General features: G+C 39.2%; 1 protein-coding gene and 1 long non-coding RNA gene across 4 annotated transcripts in view; one reads left to right on the top strand and one right to left on the bottom strand.

Moving 5' to 3' along the window:
* The window catches only part of LOC136260739 (uncharacterized), a 226,248-nt gene that overhangs the window by 154,208 nt on the left and 55,916 nt on the right, over window positions 1-16,124 (top strand). The window lies entirely within an intron of this gene.
* LOC136249462 (uncharacterized) lies at window positions 15,472-15,890 on the bottom strand. 2 transcript variants are annotated; one of them, XR_010698229.1, is made up of 3 exons: window positions 15,730-15,890; window positions 15,573-15,675; window positions 15,472-15,525 (listed from the first exon to the last, which is right to left on the bottom strand). It is a non-coding gene; the product is annotated as an uncharacterized lncRNA (long non-coding RNA). The 2 variants fall into 2 exon arrangements; XR_010698228.1 differs by having other exon boundaries at window positions 15,472-15,511.

Genomic DNA, 16,124 nt, shown 5'->3' with positions numbered 1-16,124 from the left:
GCCATACTTCAGCACAAAAAAGCATTTATTATTGCAAACACCAAATTTGCAAAAATACACACTAATGCGCTACACTTAAAATGCAGTGTCAGAGTAACATGTTTACACAAGTCATTATAAAGTCATATACATATATCAGTTTTTAACTTTGATAGAAGCCAGTTATATCACAGCATGTGCAGAATATTGGACTTGTGTCTAGAGGTGTACCGTTATGGGTTTTTGGCATGTACCGATATCCGATATTGGTGCCACCAAAAGAGGCCGATAACCGATAGTCGATCCGATATTTGCATTATAGTTAAAAGTGTACATTTACCTACCCTACAACAACATGTGCATGTATTCATTGCTATACTCTGCCTGTGGTGGTACACAGCTTGGGTTTCTATTGTGCAATCCAGACAATTAGGCACCCACAAACATTTTTATGTATACTCCCATGAAGCCTTATACGGATATTTCTGCATTCTAATGGTTTGTGAGAAAGCTGGTACTGTGACAGCAAGTTTCCTTGGTTATCCTGTGACCCTTCTTTTTATTACAAGGTAGCTACTCTATAACTGCTTCATTTATAAAGACTGTGTCTGTGATAAGCTTTCCAGCAACAGACAGTAGAATCTCGTGTATTTATTTGGCTTCTCATAGCGTAGCGCTTGTTTCAGAGTGAACAATAAGCCACTGGCACTAAAGAGCCACATGAATAATGTAGAAAACCAATGCACAATCCGTTTATGTACAAACTATTGCTACTGTATAAATATCGGTAGCGATATCGGTCCTCCTGCTGTTCTGTACCGATACCGATATTGGTAAAAATTGCCATATTGGTGGCCAATATTATAGCCGATCCGATTATCGGTACACCTCTAGCCATATTGGTGGCCAATATTATAGCCGATCCGATTATCGGTACACCTCTACTTTTGTCAATAACTGAGATGTTCTACTCCTACTGTGATATAGCTATAATTTGTAATCATGGATTTGGCTATTCAAAATTAAGGGCATGGATTTTTACAGTGACCATGCTTTTAGTCTAAGGGGGTGATCTAGTGGGTACCATCTTCATACATTCAAACAGAAGAAATGACTGCTCTTAGAGTTTATATTAAATGTATTTCCCACTGGGTAACAGAAGATAATAAAAATCCAATAATTTTATGTCAATGCCAGAGTTAGTCATGCATTACTGCTACTTTACATTATAATGTCTCGTTGCGTATTGTGTTGTATTCTGATGCACTTATTCTAACTAACAATAAAGCATTATTAATGTTGGTAGTAGGACTAATGGTCCTTAGATACAACCCCCGTCCTGGGATGGTGGTTGGGTTTGGTAAATGTACCGGTTCCCAGAGTCCCACTGCAGCACTTCCAGTATTCGCAAAGTCCTTTCTCCCTTTCTACTGGTATAATACTACAAACCTAAGTACCACACTGGTTCATTTACCAACCAACCTAATGGCTTGGGGATGACCTGTCCATATTTACTAGTGCAAATAAGCAAATAGATTGTAGGAGGATTGCTGCAGTAAGACCCTATTAGGATCCTGTACTGTCACTTTTCACAAGGGAACGGACAAGTTTGCAGCTATGTTGCCATGCAATTGTGGATCTACTACAGCCTCATGGATAACCATATGACTGTATTCTTGTTTTACTCTACCGGCCATGCCTTGTGCAGCTATGTTGCCATGCAGCTGCAGTCTTACGTATCACAGCTACACACAGTTTTCTTTTTGTTTTTTGTGTAGCTGGTAGCTAGTTTGTAAGGGCCAAACAAGTGCACAGCCATTTGCAGCTATGCTGCCATGCAGCTGCGGACCTATGTACTATATACAATTTGTTTTGTAAAGTTTGTTCAATTACAATTCTATGGGCCAAGTTAGCACACAATTATGCAAGCCATTTGCAGCTGGGTTGCCATGCAGCTGCAGACCTATCTACTACATACAATTTGCTTTGTAAAGATTCAATTCACAATTCTATGGGCCAAGTTAGCATACAATTATGAATGTAATTTGCAGCCAGGTTGCCATGCAGCTGCGGACTCACTTATGCAATTTGTTTTGTAAAGTTCACTCAATCCATAATTTTTTAAAACTTTTTATTTGTTTATTTATTATGTATTTTTTAATGGGCCAGGTTAGCAAACAATTATGAACACCGTTTGCAGCTAGGTTGCCATGCAGCTGCATGGGTATAGAAGTTCTTTCATTCTCTCATTGCAAATCCTGCAATAGCATCAAATAACATACACGCATAACTGCAGCTAGGTTGCCATGCAGCTGCATGGGTATAGAAGTTCTTTCATTCTCTCATTGTAAACCCTGCAATAGCAGCAAATAACACACACGCATAACTGCAGCTAGGTTGCCATGCAGCTGCATGGGTATAGAAGTTCTTTCATTCTCTCATTGCAAATCCTGCAATAGCAGCAAATAACATACACGCATAACTGCAGCTAGGTTGCCATGCAGCTGCATGGGTATAGAAGTTCTTTCATTCTCTCATTGTAAACCCTGCAATAGCAGCAAATAACACACATGCATAACTGCAGCTAGGTTGCCATGCAGCTGCATGGGTATAGAAGTTCTTTCATTCTCTCATTGCAAATCCTGCAATAGCATCAAATAACATACACGCATAACTGCAGCTAGGTTGCCATGCAGCTGCATGGGTATAGAAGTTCTTTCATTCTCTCATTGTAAACCCTGCAATGGCAGCAAATAACACACACGCATAACTGCAGCTAGGTTGCCATGCAGCTGCATGGGTATAGAAGTTCTTTCATTCTCTCATTGCAATTGCATCAAATAACATACACGCATAACTGCAGCTAGGTTGCCATGCAGCTGCATAGGTATAGAAGTTCTTTCATTCTCTCATTGATAATTCTGCAATAGCAGCAAATAACACACACCCATAACTGCAGCTAGGTTGCCATGCAGCTGCATAGGTATAGAAGTTCTTTCATTCTCTCATTGATAATCCTGCAATAGCAGTAAGCCATGCATTTTACCTATTATGTTTTTGAGCAATGCTCAAAATTCAACCCCCTATGATCAAAATTATGAGTTCAAAATCGAGAGTACTGACTGTTTTATTAGAGTAAATTATTAGTGTTTCCTGACTGCTGTATTAGAGTATCTTGATCTTATTTCTGCACCAACCAAGCAATGTTAATTTAAGTTATATCATGTTACTTTTAATCTTTTTAATATGAAATGAAATGCACTAATAATACTTACCAGCTGTGATGATTGGCTTTCTTTTAAGCGTGCGTATTACACTTTATAATCAAATTTTTAAATATCATCGGTATTATACTAGCATTATGCTTGATGCTTTTGGCCACCTATTATGCTATAAATAATGCCAGCTATATAGGACCTAAATAGCAGCAAATAACATGCACACATAACTGTAGCTAGGTTGCCATGCAGCTGCATAGGTATAAAAGGTCTTTCATTCTCTCACTGCAATAGCAGCAAATAATACACACACATATCTGGGTAACATTGCAGCAAACAATGAACAGCAGCAAGCAGCCTCATGCAGCAGTAGCATTGACATTAATATATATTTGCGCCTGCATGGTAATTTTTTGATAAATAAATGTAAAGTGATAATTGTCCCTCTTTGGTACTGCAATTCTCATTACTAGTACTGCAAAAGGTCACGAAACTCTTAGGAAAAGCTGCTCCACTGTTAAAACATTTACCTGCACTGCTATGGCTATTTAATGCAATATATGTTAAGCTATATATACTTAACTAGCATTTCAATATCATGGCCTGTCATGATGAGATGTTATGGGATAAACCTGCTAAACAGCCGCAATGGTCAAATGCAAACTCAATTATGTGATTCACATAATCAATGTGGCCAAACAAATGGCATGTTCCTCGCAGCATTCTGAAGTATTTTCTATCTAATCCAAAACAGCCAAGCTGTAAAAAAAGAGTGCGACCCTCAAACAGGCTATGGTGAAAACAGATGTCAAATCCAAGGTGACGGCCAAAAAATGGCTGTGATGGTAGGTTAATGGTAAAAATTTTAATAACGACAATTCAGGTGAATTTGGTCTTGGCACAAAATTCACTTGAATTGTCGTTATTAAAATTTTTACCATTAACTTACTACGTACCATCACAGCCATTTCTTGGCTGCCACCTTGGATTTCACATCTTTTTTCGCCATAACCTTTTGAGGGCCGCACTTTTTTTACAGCATGGCTGTTTTGGATTAGATTTCACTTCTTTTTCGTATTTGTATACCCCAAAGCCAGCCTATTAACATATCTTTTTTTTCTTTACCACAGGAAGAAGAAAAAGATGAAGATATTAAATACTTTAACTAATTCTGATTTCATCAGTAAATGTACAAATTATATAATCCATGTATTTATTATTCCCTACGGATAACTTGTTTGCAGCTGATCTTTCTACTGGGCGACTTGAAATGTAGCTGAACTCTCTACGGGTGATTTTCTTGTAGATGAATTCTCTACAGGATGATCTGTTTCTAGCTGAACTCTCTACAGGGTGATCTATTCATAGCTGAACTTTCTACTGGGTGATTTTGTTTGCAGCTGATCTCTCTAAATGATGGTTTCTTTGTAGCTGAACTAGCCGATCTCTCTATTTGTTTCTAGCTGAACTCTATACAGGGTGATCTATTCATAGCTGAACTTTCTAGCCTGCATGATTTTAGCCAGGGAGACATTCAGCTTAGTCCATGCATCCCTTAATACATGCACCTCTTTTCGGCGTGGAACCATACCCGTTTGCTGTTGTCTAACCCGGCTAACATCTCGTTTGTACATATCAATGATTGTAGTCCACCCAAGGAACTCCTCTATTTTCCCCGCTGAAATTTTTTAGTCCCCCCTTTCTTCAATGAAAAGAGCGCATTTACTGGTCATGGCTAATCCTGTCAAAGCTTGGCTCCTAGAGTTCCACATAAGTTGGCATACTACTTTGACCTCATCAAATACTAGTACACCATCTGACTTTTGTGGATGTTTACTCACATTCAGCCTTAGAAAGCACATACTGGGCAACCTGGTATGCTATGCATTTGCTCTTGGTTCCAGGATCATGTAAAAATGCTCCAGTATAAGATTGTAACAAAGATCATGATGGCAACTTTAATATATCAAAACTTTTAATCCTTAATAAGCTGCTGGACTTCTTGTAAATATTGCCAAAGCTTTTCAAAAACAAAAACAAATAGTGACAAGTACACATACAATTATAAAAAAACTTACCCATCCAGATTGTAACCATGCTCCACTGATTGCTGCATTTCCCAGCAACTGCAAATAAACATGCATGTAACACACGTAAACTTTTATATCCCAATAACTATGCAAACAGCAACAGGCCACATCATATTCAATATATTGCTTACCATTTCTCACCCAATCTTGCTGGAACTGCTCAATCGTTTGTCTTTTGCCTGTCATCCAAATTTCCCTAAGCCTGCTACTGACACCATGACTTTCTCCTACCTCAAAGATCTTCTGTAAATCATCACCAACTGCACCATCAAGCTGAACATCTAGCTTCAGCACTGCTCTTAGTTGCTAAAGAAGCATTCATTGGTAGTTCAAACCACATCTTGCAATCTATGGAATCGACGTGGTAAAATGGAGCTTCTGTATGGCGAACACTCTTAACATAAAATCTCATAACATTATAATAGTGTTCATGATAGTAGGAGTACTCTATTCCAGGGCAAAACTTGTAGGTTGACCCTGCACTAAATCTTTCCAACAGCTCATGAACCTCTGATTCATCAAGTAAAACCCCATTCTCGAAATCTCACATCAGGATATGTACCTTATAGCTCCCTTCTTCTTGGACTGTTATTTGCACTCTGGACACGTAGCCAAACGGTGGGTGGTTAGCAAAGCGGCGTTGTGTAACAGTTAGTATTTTCTTGTTGCTGTCGAGCGCATATCCAAGGGAGAACTGTAATTCGGGAAACTTGCGTTCTTCGACAGCACACACTCATTCTAATTGTAGCATGCTCGAGTCTTGAATGCAAGTTTCTTCCTGTGTTTCCTCATCTGTATCACTTGCATTTCTTCCACTAAGGGTGGTATCAGTCGAAGCAAAGGTCCCAGCAGTCTTCGTGGACATGCCAATAACTCTTCTCCTCGAGGCCTTTCATTTCTCAAAGGATCAGAAATGCTAGCACGCACCGGAGTATCCATTGGAGCACATGCCACAAGTATTGCTTGTATTGATGAAGTATCGCATCAGTCGAGTCAGCTGGTACCAGTGTCCTCTATTAGTGTCCTCCTTTGTGTTCCATTTATCTTTGCTGACAACATAAGGTATTGATTTGTGGTAGCACCGCATGATGGCTTCCCTACATTTGACTGATTAATTGCAGAGGGTCCTTCTTTTGCCATTGCATATTAATTTTGACCTTTGGTGATCCTTATGGCCATTTAAACATTGAAAATTTGTCATTTTTGTCTTTATCTCCCTCATGCATTGTTTTACGGCATTAAAACATGGTTTCAAATTAAAGGTCTTGTTAAAAGAAACAACTTGGTTTTTATTTGAAGTCAATCAGTTATTTCATTCCAAAGATATGATCATTGTATTAGCCATAAACTTTGTAAAGTTACTTTCCCAATGGTAATAATTTATACCCTAAGGGCAGATAAATTTAGGGGTAATAAAAATAAATGTAACTTTGGAGTGCAATGAGCTATTGACTTCAAATAAAAATCAAGTTGTTTCTTAGGTAGACATCTTTAACGTGGAACCATGTTTTAACATGTAAAATAATGCCTCAGGGAAATGAAGACAAAAATGCCAATTTTTCAATACAAAATTAGCTGCAAAGGTCATCATACAGTAGGTCAAATCTACGATGGCATTATACCAAAAAATGAATGTCATTAGTATACAATTGATATGGAAAGTTTCTTGCTTTTCTCACAAATGATGCAACTTTAGCACTATGCCGCTCTACTAGTATATCACCTATACCAAAAACAATTGAGCTGTGAAAAAATGGTGCAGCTCCCAAAAAGGCCTGGGTAAAAAAGTGAAAGCAAAGAAGGTGGTCAAGAGATCACGATAACAATGCTAAACAAATGTCAATAATTTTAATGATGAATGATTAGTAAAAACAATTGACATTGACATCATTACAGCCATTTCTTGGCCATCACCTTACAACCTTTTTACCCTGGATTCTTTGAAGGCCACACCCATTTTTACAGCTCAGTTATCAGCGGCGGATCCAGGAGAGAGCTTTGGGGCTGAAGCCCCCCCTTCACATTAGGCTATACTTGATCAATATGCTGAGGATTATAATGAAATTTTATATTAGCATAATTACAGTATATGATCACTAATAATACAAATACTACCTTATAAACATCTTTCCAAAGCATTATTAGTGGATTTATGCAAAAGATTATGCAACAAGGACCCGGATCAGCATTGGAGGTGTACAAGATCGAGATATTTTGATAGAACAGTCACCTAACCACTCTAATAGAACACTCAGTGTAAGCATAAAAGTTGATTCTGTTATGGAATCTTTCCAAATCTGCCTGCGCCTATAAATACAATGAGGTGCATTGGTCTGTTTAAAAGGCTTGATTCATCTACTTGTGTAGTTATTACCGGTACCGGTATTATATAGTTATACAACGGCCACGAGTGCTCTGCCTGATATAAACGCACGAGCCTGAGGGCCGTCAGGCCCAAAGGCAAGTGCGTTTATACAGGCAAAGCACGAGTGCACGTTGTATAACTGTTATGTACTACTCACCTAATAGGTGGGGAGAGTCTTACAAGACAGTGTAACACTTATAAAGGCCAGGTTTCTAACATCGATTGTGGGTAACCAAGCCAGACGTTGCGATGACATTCCCTGCAGTACTGCAGCCACCTGAGATATTGAAAGCTAGTGCGCTATGGGTTATATCACTAACCTGCATTCGCTGTTCAACTCTCATCATGTAGTGCTCAGCATGCCAGCGTGATCACTCAATCGCCATATAGACTAAGCGCCAGACTAATCGCCATAGTGATTCTCTCAAGTGAAAAAAAGCAGCTAAATAGACGGTTTAAGTAAACAAAACCTAACTACTAAACGATACTAGTCTAATTCTTACTATTCACACTGGCTAAATTCGAATCTGGTGGCATGACAAAACTGGTTACCACAATCGAATGTAAAGGTGAGTATTATTTAGAATATATTAGTTTTATTGAGTCATTGTCGAAGTGGACTACAGTTTAATCTGGGCTAAGATGGCACCAGACTAGTAAGGTGCATAAGTATGTTTATATATATGTAGACTAGAGTTGTGGCCACCGCGTTGACTTTTTCAATCGCCATTGGCTGCTTGTAAACATTACTGATACGTATTGGTGACGTTATGGCCCACAATTGACCTTTACATGTCAGGCTATAAAAGAATCTAATCCAAAACAGCCAAGCTGTAAAAAAAGTGTGCGGCCCTCAGAAAGGCTATGGTGAAAAAAGATGTGAAATCCAAGGTGGCGGCCAAGAAATGGCTGTGATGGTAGGTTAGTGGTAAAAATTTTAATAATGACAATTCAGGTGAATTTTTGTGCCGCTTCACAAAAATTCACCTGAATTGTCGTTATTAAAATTTTTACCACTAACCTACCATCACAGCCATTTCTTGGCCGCCACCTTGGATTTCACATCTTTTTTCACCATAGCCTTTCTGAGGGCCGCACACTTTTTTTACAGCTTGGCTGTTTTGGATTAGATTTCATTTCTTTTTGTATTTGTATACCCCAAAGCCGGCCTATGGCCAGCTTTTGGACTTTTTTAACCTATGTTTTTTTCTTTACTACAGGAAGAAGAAAAGATGAAGTAGATGTACTTTAAATATTTTATCAGTAAATGTACAAATTATATATACTGTATAATACATATGTGACCGGATTTGCGAAAAGGGGTCCAATTTGCCAACTTTGACAATTGATAACTTCAGATTGGAAAGAGCTATTGCCTTGATATTTGGGCAGTGGTGAGCACCACTATAGCTGAATACATGGTGAAATGTTCAGGTTAATATGTTACTTGAACACTGAGTTATGGTCTCCAACATTTACGGAATTGGATGTGTGTGGAAGACCCCTTTTCGCAAATCCGGTCACATATATTGATTACAGAAATCTCCATGGTGGTTTCTTTGTAACTGAACACTCTACAAGGTGACTTCTTCTAATTGCTCTCTCTACAGGGTGAATTGTTTGTAGCTGAACGATCTACAAGGTAACTTCTTCTAGCTGATCTCTCTACAGGGTGATGTGTTTGTAGCTGAATTTTGTATAGGTGATTTGTTTGCAGCTGAGCTCTTTACAGAATGGTTTCTTTGTAGCTGAACTCTCTAAAAGGTAACTTCTTCTAACTGATCTTTCTACAGGGCAATTTGTTTCTGGCAGAATTTTCTACAGGGTGATTTCTTTGCAGCTGAACTCTCTACATGGTGGTGTCTTTGTAGCTGAACTCTCTACAAGGTAATTTCTTCTAGCTGATCTCTCTACAGGGAGATTTGTTTGTAGCTGAACTATCTACAAGGTAACTTCTTATAGCTGATCTCTACAGGGTGATTTGTTCGTAGTTGAATTCTGTACAGGTGATTTGTTTGCAGCTGAGCTCTTTACAAAATGGTTTCTTTGTAGCTGAACTTTCTCCAAGGTAACTTCTTCTAACTGATCTTTCTACAGGGTGATTTGTTTGTAGCTGAACTATCTACAAGGTAATTTCTTCTAGCTGATCTCTCTACAGGGCGATTTGTTTGTAGCTGAATTCTGTACAAGTGATTTGTTTGCAGCTGAGCTCTTTACAGAATAGTTTCTTTGTAGCTGAACTCTCTACAGGGTGATTTGTTTGTAGCTGAAATCCCTACAAGGTAACTTCTTCTAGCTGATCTCTCTACAGGGTGATTTGTTTGTAGCTGAACTCTCTACAGGTGATTTGTTTGTAGCTGAACTCTACAAGGCGATACTTCTAGGTGATCTCTCTACAGGATTCCTTGTTTCTAACTGAACTCTCAACAGGGTGATCTGTTCATAGCTGAACTTTCTACTGGGTGATTTGTTTGCAGCTGAACTCTCTAAATGGTGGTTTCTTTGTAGCTGAACTCTCTACAATGTGACTTCTTCTAGCTGAACTCTCTACAAGGTGACTTGTTTCTAGCTGATCTCTCTACAGGGTGACTTGTTTCTAGCTGAACTCTCTACTGGTGATTTGTTTGTAGCTGAACTCTCTACATGGTGGTTTCGTTGTAGCTGAACTCTCTACAAGGTAACTTCTTCTAGCTGATCTTTTTCACTGCATATTTGTTTGTAGCTGAGTTCTCTACAGGGTGATTTGTTTGCAGCTGAACTCTCTACATGGGAGTTTCATTGTAGCTGAACTCTCTACAATGTGACTTCTTCTAGCTGAACTCTCTACAGGGTGACTTGTTTCTAGCTGAACTCTCTACAGGTGATTTGTTTGCAGCTGAACTCTCTACATGGTGGTTTCTTTGTAGCTGAACTCTCTACAAGGTAACTTCTTCTAGCCGATCTTTCTACAAGGTGATTGAGTTTTTTGCAGCTGAACTCTTTACATGGTGGTTGCTTTGTAGCTGAACTCTCTAAAAGGTGACTTCTTCTAGCTGAACTCTCTACAGGATGATTTGTTTGCAGCTGGATTCTCTACGTGGTAGTTTCTTTGTAGCTGAACTCTCTACAATGTGACTTCTTCTAGCTGAACTCTCTACAGGGTGACTTGTTTTTAGCTGATCTCTCTACAGGGTGACTTGTTTCTAGCTGAACTCTCTACAGGTGATTTGTTTGCAGCTGAACTCTCTACATGGTGGTTTCTTTGTAGCTGAACTCTCTACAAGGTAACTTCTTCTAGCTGATCTTTCTACAGGGTGATTTGTTTGTAGCTGAATTCTCTACAGGGTGATTTATTTGCAGCTTAACTCTCTACAAGGTGACTTCTTCTAGCTGAACTCTCTACAGAGTGATTGATTTTTTTTGCAGCTGAACTCTCTACATGGTGGTTTCTTTGTAACTTAACTCTCTACAGGGTGATTTGTTTGTAGCTGAACTCTCTACAGGGTGATCTGTTCATAGCTGAACTCCCTATAAGGTAACTTCTTCTAGCTAATCTTTCTACAGGGCGATTTGTTTGTAGCTGAGTTCTCTACAGGGTGATTTGTTTGCAGCTGAACTCTACATGGTAGCTTCTTTGTAGCTCTACAATGTTACTTCTTCTAGCTGAACTCTCTACAAGGTGACTTGTTTCTAGCTGATCTCTCTACAGGGTGACTTGTTTCTAGCTGAACTCTCTACAGGTGATTTGTTTGCAGCTGAACTCTCTACATGATTGTTTCTTTGTAGCTGAACTCTCTACAAGGTAATTTCTTCTAGCTGATCTCTCTACAGGCCGATTTGTTTGTAGCTGAACTCTCTACATGATGGTTTCTTTGTAGCTGAACTCTCTACAAGGTGATTTCTTCTATAGCTGATCTTTCTACAGGGTGATTTGTTTGTAGTTAAACTCTCTACACGATAGATTCTTTGTAGCTGAACTCTCTACAAGGTGATTTCTTCTATACCTGATCTTTCTACAGGGTGATTTGTTTGTACCTGAACTATCTACATGATGGTTTCTTTGTAGCTGAACTCTCTACAAGGTAACTTCTTCTAGCTGATCTCTCTACAGGACAATTTGTTTATACCTGAACTCTCACATGATTGTTTCTTTGAAGCTGAACTCTCTACGAGGTGATTTCTTCTAGCTGATCTTTCTACAGGGTGATTTGTTTGTAGCAGAACTCTCTACAAGGAAACTTCTTCTAGCTGATCTCTCTACAGGGAGATTTGTTTGTAGCTGAACTCTCTATACATGATTTGTTTGCGGCTGAATTCTCTACATGATGGTTTCTTTGTAGCTGAACTCTCTACAAGGTAACTTCTTCTAGCTGATCTCTTTACAGGGTGAATTGTTTGTAGCAGAACGATCTACAAGGTAACTTCTTCTTACTTATCTCTCTACAGGGTGATTTGTTTGTAGCTGAACTTTCTACAAGGAAACCTCTTTTAACTGAGCTCTGTACAGGGTGAATTGTTTGTAGCTGAACTATCTACAAGGTAACTTCTTCTAGCTGATCTCTCTACAGGATGATTTGTTTGTAGCTGAACTATCTACAAGGTAACTTCTTCTAGCTGATCTCTCTACAGGGTGATTTGTTTGTAGCTGAATTCTGTATAGGTGATTTGTTTGCAGCTGAGCTCTTTACAGAATGGTTTCTTTGTAGCTGAACTCTCTACAAGGTAACTTCTTCTAGCTGATGTATCTACAGGGTCACTAGTTTGTAGCTGAATTCTCTACATGGTGGTTTCTTTGTAACTGAAGTATCTACAAGGTGACATCTTCCAGCTGATCTTTCAACAGGGTGATTTGTTTGTATCTGAACTCTCTACAAGAAATCTTCTTCTAACTGATGTTTTAACAGGGTGAATTGTTTGTAGCTGAACTCTCTACAGGGTGATTTGTTTGTAGCTGATCTCTATACAGGTTACTTATTTCTAACTGATCTCTTGAATTCTGTTCAGGATGACTGCTCTATTAGGATGACTGCTCTATTAGAGTATCTCGATCTCGCACTTGCTACACCAAGTTGGATTTCGTGTTATAACTCCGTGGCTTTAAGTCTGATTCTTCTACACCATTGAAGAGCCTTTCTAAGATGATAACTCCATCTGTACAGCGATTTTGAAAGCATTACCCCGAGCGGTTTACCTGGTAGGCGTGGCAAGCATAATAATAATAATAATAATAAAATAAAAATATTAAAAATTAGCTAATCTCGATTGCGTAATTGTTACACACTGTTGATTTTTTCGCTGTATCTTCCTGGTTTTTAGCTCGATTTCTTTCAAACCACAAAAGGTTTGAGGTTCAATAGTTAACCTATTCACCCACCGATTTTCAGCTTCTTCCCATACGCGGTTTACCCTGTAGGCGTGACAACATATTGGTGTTATTTTTCGTGCATAATCGCTCATAACTCTTTGTCTGTTTATGGTATTCCAGCCAAAGTTGGTACCGAGATGCGCCTTTATACCCCCCTTCTGTGTGCCAAATTTCAAGGCAATCGGATAACGCGTTCGAGTTTTATAGCAGTTTTTGTAAGTGTGCGACAAGAAAAAGAAAAATAAGAAGAAGAAGAAGAAGAAGAAAAAAAAAACGAAGAAACTTAGCCAATTTTTGAAGTCGCATATCTCGGGAACGCGCGAAGCGATTTCGCTCAAATTTGGAATGTAGAGTGCTGCAGTTGGGGGGCATATCCACAGCAAAAATCGTCTTGTTTCATCAAGGAAGCACAGAGCTACGGAGGTGCGAAAATTGCGTTTTCTTTCTTCCTGTCAATATACTCACGGGTGTTACGCGCCGGCTTCTTGGGCCGCACGACACACTACCGTGTGTCTTGATTCTAGTGATCTGTGAAGTGTCTTTCCACCTATTAGGTGAGGTGTCGTAGTGGCCTTGGCCACCGGCACTTGTGCTATGCTGCACAAAACCGCAGCCAGTGCAATATCTGTATATTGCACTGCGGTCAGTGCATTATAACTTATAATGCACTCGTTGCGGTCTACAAAACCGCAACCAGTGAATTATAAGTTGTAATGCACTTGTTGCGGTCTGCAGCAGTGCAATATACAAATTATGGCACTGGCGGTGCCTTTGAACTGCCCACGCAGAGTGGTACATACTTACATAAGTCACGTACACAATTTCCATTGAAAATGCTCTCTGATTCAATCTCATATCATCCTCCAGTTTTAACATTATTCTATCATGCACGCAGTTGTGAGAGGGTGTATCATGTGCTTGGTTGTCTGGACCTTTCCATTAGCAAATGCTGCAAAGAACCATACCTATAATCTATAGAGGCAGTATATAAAATATATCTATGCAGTCAGAAACATGCATTTTATGTGGAAATGTCTCCAAATTGCAGTATTTTAGCATCTATTTTTCAAAATTTTCCGGGGGGGCATGCACACCCCCTTAGTTCCAGCACACTTTGCGCATGCTGGTAGGTGTGATTCGCACACCTCCACCCAAGAGATTAGTACCTTGAGTTAGCCCCCCTCACCCTTTATAAATCCTAGATCTGCCCCTGGTTATTTTTAAACCATGCATGTTGGTCTTTGAAATTGGTTTGGGAAAAACCTTGTGTCTACAAGACAGTATGTCTGTCCAGCAACCAACATGAGCAAACAAGCTTTGAGCTACAGAAAATAAACTTTAATAAAGGCTGTTTACATACTGTATTAACGGATAGCTTTCTGTTTTCCTTAAAGAGGATGTGGCTGGTCACTGAAACCAGGTGAAACACTTTAGTCGGGGCTAGGCTATGTGCTGTAACGGGCATAGATTTTAACAATTAAAAAAACAACGAAACAGGCCTTGTAAGCTACTAGAAATAGAGTATCTTTTCAAGTCCCCTTTGCACATGAATTAAAATTAAGAGCAGCCACAAGGCTTTGTGTAGAGAATTTGTGCATGATGAAAATAACTGTCTAAGGTGGCTCAGTACAGCTTCCATAATTATGGCTTCGTTATACAAACAAGCTATTGTCATAAAGCATCTTGTACTAAAAGAAATTAATAAAGCATTTTGTTCTCTGGGTGTTTCACATGTAGAGAATATACTGTAACATTTGTAGAATCACATGCGGCCCAAGAATCCGGTGCGCCACACCGTGGGTATATATTGACAGGAAGAAATAAAACGTCATTTGCTCACCTTTGTATCTCGGTGATACCTTATCCGATTGTAACCAAATTTACTGCAGAGTTGCCTGCCAGCTAGGGGAGTCCACATTCCAAATTTGAAGGAAATCGTGCAAGCTATTTCCGAGTTACAAACAGCCAAAGGTTCGGGTTTTTTTCTCTTCGTCTTTTTGCACACTTGCAAAAATTGCTACAAAATGCAAACGCGTACTCCAATGACCTTGAAATTTGGCACACAGAAAGGCAGTCCAAAGGTGAATCCTAGCATCAAATTTGGTACAAATCCGATGAACGGTTAAGGATTTATGACCAATTATTCGCGTAAAACAAGATCGATTTGTTGTCATGCCTACAGGGTAAACCGCTTCATGGAATGAGTTGAAAATCATCTTGTGGATAGATCAACCATTGTAGGAGTGCCTTTTGGTGGTTTGAAAGCAATCGAAATAAAGATCATGGAGATATGACACGAAACTGAAAATGTGTAACAATTGCGCGATCGAGATTCGTGAATAAAAATACTAATAATTTTCACGCCTACCAGGCAAACCGCTTAGAGCAGTGAGCTGAAAATGGGTATGTAGCTGGAATAGTCATCGTAGAAAGTCCTTGCAGTAGTACAGAACAATCAGATTACAAACCACTGAGTTAGAATACTGCTCAGCCATCTGGGACCCCTATCATCACACTAGTATTAGTAAACTAGAAATGATTCAACACCGCGCCGCTCGTTTCGTTCTGAACAAAACCTGGCACAGATCTAACCAAAACCATGATAGCATCACAGACATGTTAACCAGTCGTGAATGGCCTACACTTCAAAACAGAAGAACAATTGCTAGACTCACCTTCCTATTCAAGATTGTCAGGAACTTACTACTGTAGCAATACCTGATCATTGCTTACCGTCACCAACTCCAGTGTCGTACACCCGTGCTCAACATCCCCTCAAGCTAACTCAATTGCAAACAAGAGTTGATGTGTACAAATACTCCTTCCTCCCTCGAACAATTATTCAATGGAACTCCCTTCAAATTCCTAACATCGACACAATAGATCTCAAAACATTTAAGAACGCTGTAAGTACTATAATATGTGATTGTAATGCTCATTAGCGTGTTTCCCCCAGTGGGCTTTGCTAATTAATAATAATAATAATAATGAGTTATGATTCCAAAGCCAACTCGTGTAGCAAATGCGAGATCGAGATACTCTAATAGAACAGTCACCCTAATAGAGCATTCAGCTAGTTCATGACTTATTCCATTACAGATTTCTATTACATTGCAAGTTATGCTGTA

Source organism: Dysidea avara, chromosome 1, assembly GCF_963678975.1.
Source record: "Dysidea avara chromosome 1, odDysAvar1.4, whole genome shotgun sequence".
NCBI classification, from domain to species: domain Eukaryota; kingdom Metazoa; phylum Porifera; class Demospongiae; order Dictyoceratida; family Dysideidae; genus Dysidea; species Dysidea avara.
The sequence above is the reverse complement of the archived record's forward strand: the minus strand, read 5'-3'. Positions and strand labels throughout refer to the sequence as shown.